The sequence below is a fragment of the Mus pahari genome, chromosome 19 (genome assembly GCF_900095145.1).
Source record: "Mus pahari chromosome 19, PAHARI_EIJ_v1.1, whole genome shotgun sequence".
NCBI classification, from domain to species: Eukaryota; Metazoa; Chordata; class Mammalia; order Rodentia; family Muridae; genus Mus; species Mus pahari.
This window is the reverse complement of record NC_034608.1, coordinates 23,608,580-23,616,373: the sequence shown is the minus strand read 5'-3', so window position 1 is coordinate 23,616,373 and position 7,794 is coordinate 23,608,580. Positions and strand designations below refer to the sequence as shown.

Below are 7,794 nucleotides of genomic sequence, written 5' to 3'. Positions count from 1 at the left end.
ATAGATATGAATGCAATAACAATTAGTGAAAAAGAGGCCATGAATTTGGAGAAGAGTAGGGAAGGGTACGTGGGAGCGCTTAGAAGGAGGGAAGGAAAGAGAGAAATGTGATAATTATATTTTTTTTCTTATTTAGTTTTTATTCATAGTCATAAACTTAACTTTGCCATCCAGCTAGACTTGAAGGGGAATGAGGAAAACATGGAACCCAAAGAACCTCAGTGAGAGCAGAGATTACACGACATTGNGAGCAGATGGGGTAGGGACGCTCTAATGAGCTACAGAAGGAATGGTTTGATGAGTAAATGCCCGAAAGTCAAAAGAAATTAGTTGTCCACAGTTGGAAATGGTGATCTTCTTGCTGGTCTTGCCATTCCTGGACCCAAAACACTGCATGGCTTCCACAATGTTTATGCCTTCTTTCACCTTCCCAAAGGCCACATGCTTGTCATCCAGCCATTCAGACTTGGCAGTGCAGATAAAAACCTGGGAACCATTTGTGTTTGGTCCAGCATTTGCCATGGACAAGATGCTAGGACCTGTATGCTTCAGGATGAAGTTGTCATCCTCAAATTTCTCTCCGTAGATGGACCTGCCGCCAGTGCCATTATGGTGTGTGAAGTCACATGAATCCTGGAATAATTGTGTTCAGAGCACGAAAGTTTTCTGCTGTCTTTGGAACTTTGTCTGCAAACAGCTCGAAGGAGATGCGGCCCAAGGGCTCGTCATCGGCTGTGACGGCAAAGAACATGGTGGGGCTGACCATGGCTGCGGCAAGCAGTGAAAAGCGACAGTGGCATCTGCCAATAATTATATTTCAACCTCACAGTGTGTATGCTGAGGTTAGAGAACAACTTGCCGGATTATGTTCCCTCCTACTTTCATGTGGGTTTCAAGGGTTGAACGTACGCTGTCAGGCTTGGTAGCAATTGCCTCTACCCACTGAACTATCTCCCCAGTGTCTTTCTTTTTAATTTTTTTTTTTTTTCAGTTTTTGTTTTCTTAAGACGGGGTTTCTCTGTGTATCCCTATCTGTCCTGGAACTCACGAAGATCTTCCTGCCTCTGCCTCCAAGTGCTAGGAGCATACATTTTAATTTCTATATGGAGATGACAGAAGTGTCCAAATGTCAGAGAATGCTTGTGAGGTCGGTGGACAATTTGTGGGCATTAACTCTTTCCTTCTACCATGCAGGTTCTGTGGATCAAACTAAGGTCATTAGATTTGGCAGCAAATGCCTTTACTGATTTAGCCATCTCATTAGACTTTGACTCTTTCTTTATAATAGCAGCCAAGGATCCAACTGATATTTCTTATCTGGAGACATAAGTGTTTCACAACTGAGCTCCGATGGCCTCTGGGATGGTTCTGGTCTGTCTTTCTAACATGCCTAAACAATTCTAGGTCCCTAGAATATTGAACTCTCTCCTCACTATTGCATCTCTAAAACCTCCTCCTCTGCCCACCTTAGAGATGTATCCTCGCATATCTGTATAAATTTTCAGAAATCCCTGTCTAGGCGTGAAGTCGGTGTGCAGAAATGAAAGGTGTGCTTTAGTGTGAGACAGCCTCAAGGCTGGGCAATGAGACAAAACTATAAAATTCCAGCTAGACTCATGTAGGGGCTCAGGAGGCCCCACACCAGGCTGAGAAGCTATTAACAGTGATAGCTGCTGGGAGATAGAGAGTCAGTTTTCTTCAGGGGCATGGCCCCTGGTCCCCAGTGGGTGGGTCCATAATGATGTGCACATAGGCAGCACTAATTGGATTCAGTAGAACTTTTTAATAGGATAAAAGTTGGGAGAGGGACATGGCAGGAGACCTGAGAAAAGTTGGATGAAGGAGTCGAAACTGGCTATGATCAAAATACATGGTACACAGACAGGAAAGTCTCAAAGAACAAATATGAAAAATATTGCTTTTTTAAAAGAAAATGTAGCCAGGCAGTGGTGGATTATGCCTTTAAATTTCAGCACACAGGAGGCAGAGACAGGTGAATATCTGTGAGTTCAAGGGCAACCTGGTTTATAAATCAAGTTCCAAGACAGCCAGGGCTACACAGAGAAACCCTGCCTTGAAAAAACAAACAAGAATGTTGACCTCAAAAAAAAAAAAAACCCTAAAAATCTTAAGTGATTGGTTTTGAAAAGCCTATGCTACTGAGGCAGCAGACGGTAAGGAAAATCCTTCTTTTTATTTCATTATTTTATTTTATATTTACTTATTCTTCTCTCATGTAATATATCCTAGTGGAAATTTCCCTCCTTTCTCCCCTCCCAGGCCCTTACCCCCACCTTCCCTCTCCCCAGATCTACTCTCCCTCCATTTCTTTTCAGAAAAAGGGCAGGCCTCCCATGGATATCAACCAAACATAGCATATCATGTTACAATAAGACTAGGTATATCCCCTCGTATTAAGGCTGGATAAGGCAACCCAGTAGGAGGAAATGGCTCCCAAAAGCAGGCTAAAGAATCAGAGGTAACCTCCACTTCCACTGTTAGATGTTCACAAGAGCACCAAGCTATATACATACATACTTATATATATATACATACATACATACATACATACATACACACACATATATACATACACACGCATACATACATACACACACATACATACATACATACACACACATACATACATACACATACATACATACATGCATACATACATACACACATACATACATATACATACATACATACATACATACATACATACATACATACATACATACACACATATGCAGAGAACATAGGTCAGACCTATCCAGGTTCCCTGACTGTTGATTCCATCTTTGTAAGCCCCTATGAACCCTGCTTAGCTGATTCTGTGGGCAATGTTCTCCTCATGTTATTGACTCCTCTAGATCCTACAATCCTTCCTCTCCCTTTCCTTCAGGGGTCCCCTAACTCCACCTAGTATTCCGCTGTGGTTCTCTGCTTCTGCTACCATCAGTTGCTGGATGAAGCCTCTCTGATGACAATTATGCTAGACTCTGGTCTACAAATATAGCTGAGTATCATTAGGACTCATTTCGTTGACTTGTTTTTGTTTTTGTTTTTTTTCCTGTCCTCTTTAGTTCTATCCTCAGTCTCTGGGCTATCCATTCTCTGACTTCTGGCCCTCCAGAGAGTAACAGCCCTGGGTTTTGTCACGAATGGGTCTCAAGTTGAACCAGTCATTGGTTGGCCACTCCCACAAGTTCTGTGCCACCTTTACCCCAGCACATCTTGCAGGCAGGACAAATTGTAGGCCAAAGGTTTTGTGGCTGGGTTGGTGTCTCAGTCTCTTTGCTGGAAGTCTTGCATGGTTACAGGAGATGGCNTGTTCAGGCTCTGTATGCCCATTACTAAGAGTTTTTGCTAAGGTCACCCTGTAGATTCCTGAGAGTTTCCGTTGCACTAAGTTTCTACCTCACACCTGAAATTCTCTCCAATTCCAGTTCTCTCTCTCTCTCTCTCTCTCTCTCTCTCTCTCTCTCTCTCTCTCTCTCTCTGTGTGTGTGTGTGTGTGTGTGTGTGTGTGTAGGGATAGATAGATAGATAGATAGATAGATAGATAGATAGATAGATAGATAGATAGATAGATGATATAGATATGTAGATATAGATAGATCTTGATTCCCTTCCACCTGTTCCTGTTCTCTCCTGTTTCCATCCCCACCTGCCCCAAATCAACCCTCAAAATCTATTCTATTTCCACTTCCCAGGGAGAGTCATGCATGCCCTTTTGAGCCCTCCTTGTTACTTAGCCTTGCTGAATCTGTAGACTGTAGAATAATTATTCTTTATAACTAATATCCACTTATAAGTGAATACAATGTTTGTCTTTCTGGTTCTGGATTAGCTTACTCAGGATAATTTTTTTTCTAGTTCTATCCATTTGCCTGGAAATTTCATGATGCCATTGTTTTTAACATCCGAGTAATAGTCCATTATGTAAGTGTACCACATTTTCTTTATCCGTTCTTTGGTTGAGTCATGTCTAGGTTGTTTCCAGTTCATGAGTATTATAAATAAAGCTGTTACAAACATATTTGAACACGTGTCTTTGTAGTAGAATGGANTGTCTCTTGGGTATATGCCCAGGGATGATATATCTGGATCTTCAGGTACATTGATACCCAGCTTTCTGAGAAACTGCCATATTGATTTCCAAAGTGGCTGTATAAATTTGCACTTCCACCAGCAGTGGAGGAGTGTTCCCATTGCTCCACATCCTTGCCAGCATGAGCTGTCACTTGCATTTTTTTTAAGATTTATTTATTTATTTATTTATTTATTTATTTATTTATTTATTTATTTATTATATTTATGTACACTGTAGCTGTCTTCAGACACTCCAGAAGAGGGAGTCAGATCTTGTTAAGGATGGTTGTGAGCCACCATGTGGTTGCTGGGATTTGAACTCTGCACGTTTGGAAGAGCAGTCGGGTGCTCTTACCCACTGAGCCATCTCACCAGCCCGTCACTTGCATTTTTGATCTTAGACATTCTGATGGGTATAAGATGATGGAATTTCAGAGTTGTTTTGATTTTCTTTTCATTGACTAAGAATGTTGAACATTTCTTTAAGTGTTTCTCAGCCATTGGAGATTCTTCTGTATAGAATTCTGTTTAGATCTGTACCCAACTTTAATTGTATTATTTGGTTTGTTGATATCCAGTTTCTTGAGTTCTTTATATATCTTGGACATTAGCCCTCTCTTAGATGTGGAGTTGGTGAAACCTTTTCCCATTCTTTGGGCTGTCATTTTGTCCTATTGATGATATACCTTGCCTTTCAGTTTCATGAGGTCCCATTTATTGTTCATCTTAAGGCCTATGCTATGGTGTTCACTTAAGGAAGTTGTCTATGTGCCAGTGCATTCAAGGCTCTTCCCCAAATTCTCTTCTCCTAGGTTCAGTGTATTTGCTTTGATGTTGAGGTCTTTGATCCACTTAGACTACAGTATTGTGCTGAATAATAAGTATTGTTTGCATATTCTTCTACATGCCAACATCAAGTTAGACCAGTACCATTTGTTCAAGATGCTTTCTCTTTTCCATTGTATGTTTTTGGCTTCTTTTTCAAAAACTAGGTGTTCATAGGTATGGATTTACATCTGAGTCTTCAATTTTATTCCATTGATCAACATGTATGTTTTTATGCCAATATCATGGGGTTTTTATTTCTATAGCTCTGGAGTACACCTTGAAGACAGATATGGCAATACCTCCAAAAGTCCTTTTACTATTTAAGCTATTCTGGCTTTTTGTTTTTCTATAGGAAGTTGAGTATTGTTCTTTTAAGGTCTGTTAAGAATTATGATGAAATTTTGATGGGGATTGCATTGAATCTGTAGATTGACTTTGGTAAAATGATCATTCTTAGTATGTTAATCCTATCCATTTATGAGAATAGAAGATGTCTCCATCTTCTATCTTCTTCAGTTTCCTTGTTCAAAGACTTGAAGTTATTGTTATATAAGTCTTTTATTTGTTTGGTTAAAGTTACTCCAAGATATGTTATATTATTTGTGGCTATTTTTTTAAAGAATTATTTACTTATTTTATGTATGTGAGCATACTGTAGCTATCTTCAGACACACCAGAAGAGGGCATCCAATCTCATTACAGATGGTNATGAGCCACCATGTGGTTGCTGGGAATTGAACTCAGGACCTCTGGAAAAGCACCCAGTACTCTTAACCACTAAGCCATTTCTCCAGCCCCCTATTTGTGGCTATTTTGAGGGATGGTTTTTTCCCCTGATTTCTTTCACAGCCCATTTGTNATTTGCATATAGAATGGCTATTGATTTGGGTTTTTTCGGTTGGTTGTTTTTTTTGTTTGGGGGGAATTGTTTGTTTGTCTTGTGTTCACTCACATCACTGAAAGTATTTATCAATTGTAGGAGTTCCTTGATAGAATTTTGGGGGTCACTTACATATACTATCATATCCATCTACAAATATCAGTGCTTTGACTTTTCCCTTTCCAATTTGTATCCCTTTGTCTCCTTCAGTTGTCTGGAACTTCAAATACTATGTTGAATAGATATGGAAAGAATGGACAGCCTTGTCTTGTTCCTGATTTTCCTGGAATTGCTTTGAGTTTCTTTTCATTGAATTTGATGTTGGCTATAGGCTTGCTATAAATTGCCTGTATTATGTTTAAAGGCTTTTTAAGCATCCAATGGNATGATCATGTGTTAGTTGTTCTTTTGTTTTGTTTCTTTCTGGCTTATTAATATGGTGAGTTGCATTGACACNTATTCCTATGTTGAACCATCTCTGCATCTCTAGGATGAAGTCTACTTGATCTTGGTGGATGATATTTTTNATATTCTTTTGGATTTAGTTTATGACTGTTTTACTGAGGGTTTTTTTTTTTTGCATCAATGTTCGTAAGGGAAATTTATCTGTAATTCTATTTCTTTGTTGAGTCTTTGTGATTTGGGTATCAGAGTGACTGTGGCCTCATAAAATGAATTTGGCAATGATCCTTCTGTTTCTATTGTGTGGAATAACTTGAAGAGTATTGGTATTAGCTCTTCTTTGGAAATCTGGTAGAATTCTGCACTAAGACCATCTGACCCTGGGTTTTTGGGGGGAAGGGGGGAGATGACTGCTTCTATTTCCTTAAACATTATAGTCTATTTATATTGCTTATCTGATCTTGATTTAACTTTAATAAATGGTGTCTATCAAGGAAATTGTCCATTTCTTTCAGATTTTCCAATTTTGTCCAGTATAGGCTTTTGAAGTATGGCCTGATGATTCCTTGTATTTCTTTGGTGTTTGTTCTTGTGTCCCCCTTTTTGTTTCTGATTTGTGATAATTTGGATATTCTCCCTACCTTTTAGTTAGTTTGGCTAAGTGTTTTTCTANCTTGTGGATTTTCTCAAAGAATCCTGTAGAGGTAAGTTTTGGCTACACCACTTTGTGTTCCCGGTGGGTTACACAACCTTATTTTTTAAATACCTTGGCTAACTCAAAGACTGGGCATTCCTAAACATTCCCCTGCTGCCCCAGGCCCAGTCAGGGAACTGGCCTGTGGCCACTCACCCGAATTCTCACATGGCTGGTTGGCTTTCTCTCCTGTAGTTCCTGTGTCCCATCCTTCTTCCACAACTCATGGCAATTCTATTCTCTCCCTGGGTCCTAGCCCACACAACTTTAAGCATACCACCCAGCACCCCACCATTTGCTGTTCATTGGCATCTTTATTGATTGATCAAAAACCAATTGCAGTGTCCACTTGGGAGCNCTCTCACAGTCTGAGCTGGTAAGGGAGACATCTTCCCTCCGGTATGCCCAGGTTCCAGTTGTTGCTAGGGAGAGNGTGGACTGCAGAAGCAAAACAACTTCTGGAACAGACCCCTTTTCTGGCTCCAGACATCCGGGCACCATCCCCACCAGAGCAGAGGTGTCCACCCAGGAGCATTCTCACTGAATGAGCTGGTAAGGGAGCCATCTTTGCTCCAGTTTGCTCAGGTTCCATTCTGCACTGGCAAGAGCATGGATGACAGAAGCTACACAGCTTTGGGACAGACAGAAACAATCTAGCTTCTAGAACCGACCCTGTTTTGGGCTCCAGACACTTGGGCACCATCCCTGCCAGAGGAAAGGTGGCCACCCAAGAGGGCTCTGTCTGCCAGAGCAGGTGAGAAAGACATATTGGGTCCAGGGTCCCTTGGAGTCTAGGCTGTGCAGGTGAGTGTGCAAACTGCAGAGGCAACACATCTTCTGGGACAGGCCCCATTTTGGGCCTACATTTTCAGCAAGGAGGTAGATCTGAATG

The 7,794-nt window shown here is 40.7% G+C and overlaps 1 pseudogene; it reads right to left on the bottom strand.

The window, feature by feature from the left end:
- Nucleotides 1–270: 270 nt before the first annotated feature.
- On the bottom strand, nucleotides 271–766 carry LOC110336935 (annotated as a pseudogene).
- Between the last annotated feature and the right edge of the window lie 7,028 nt (nucleotides 767–7,794).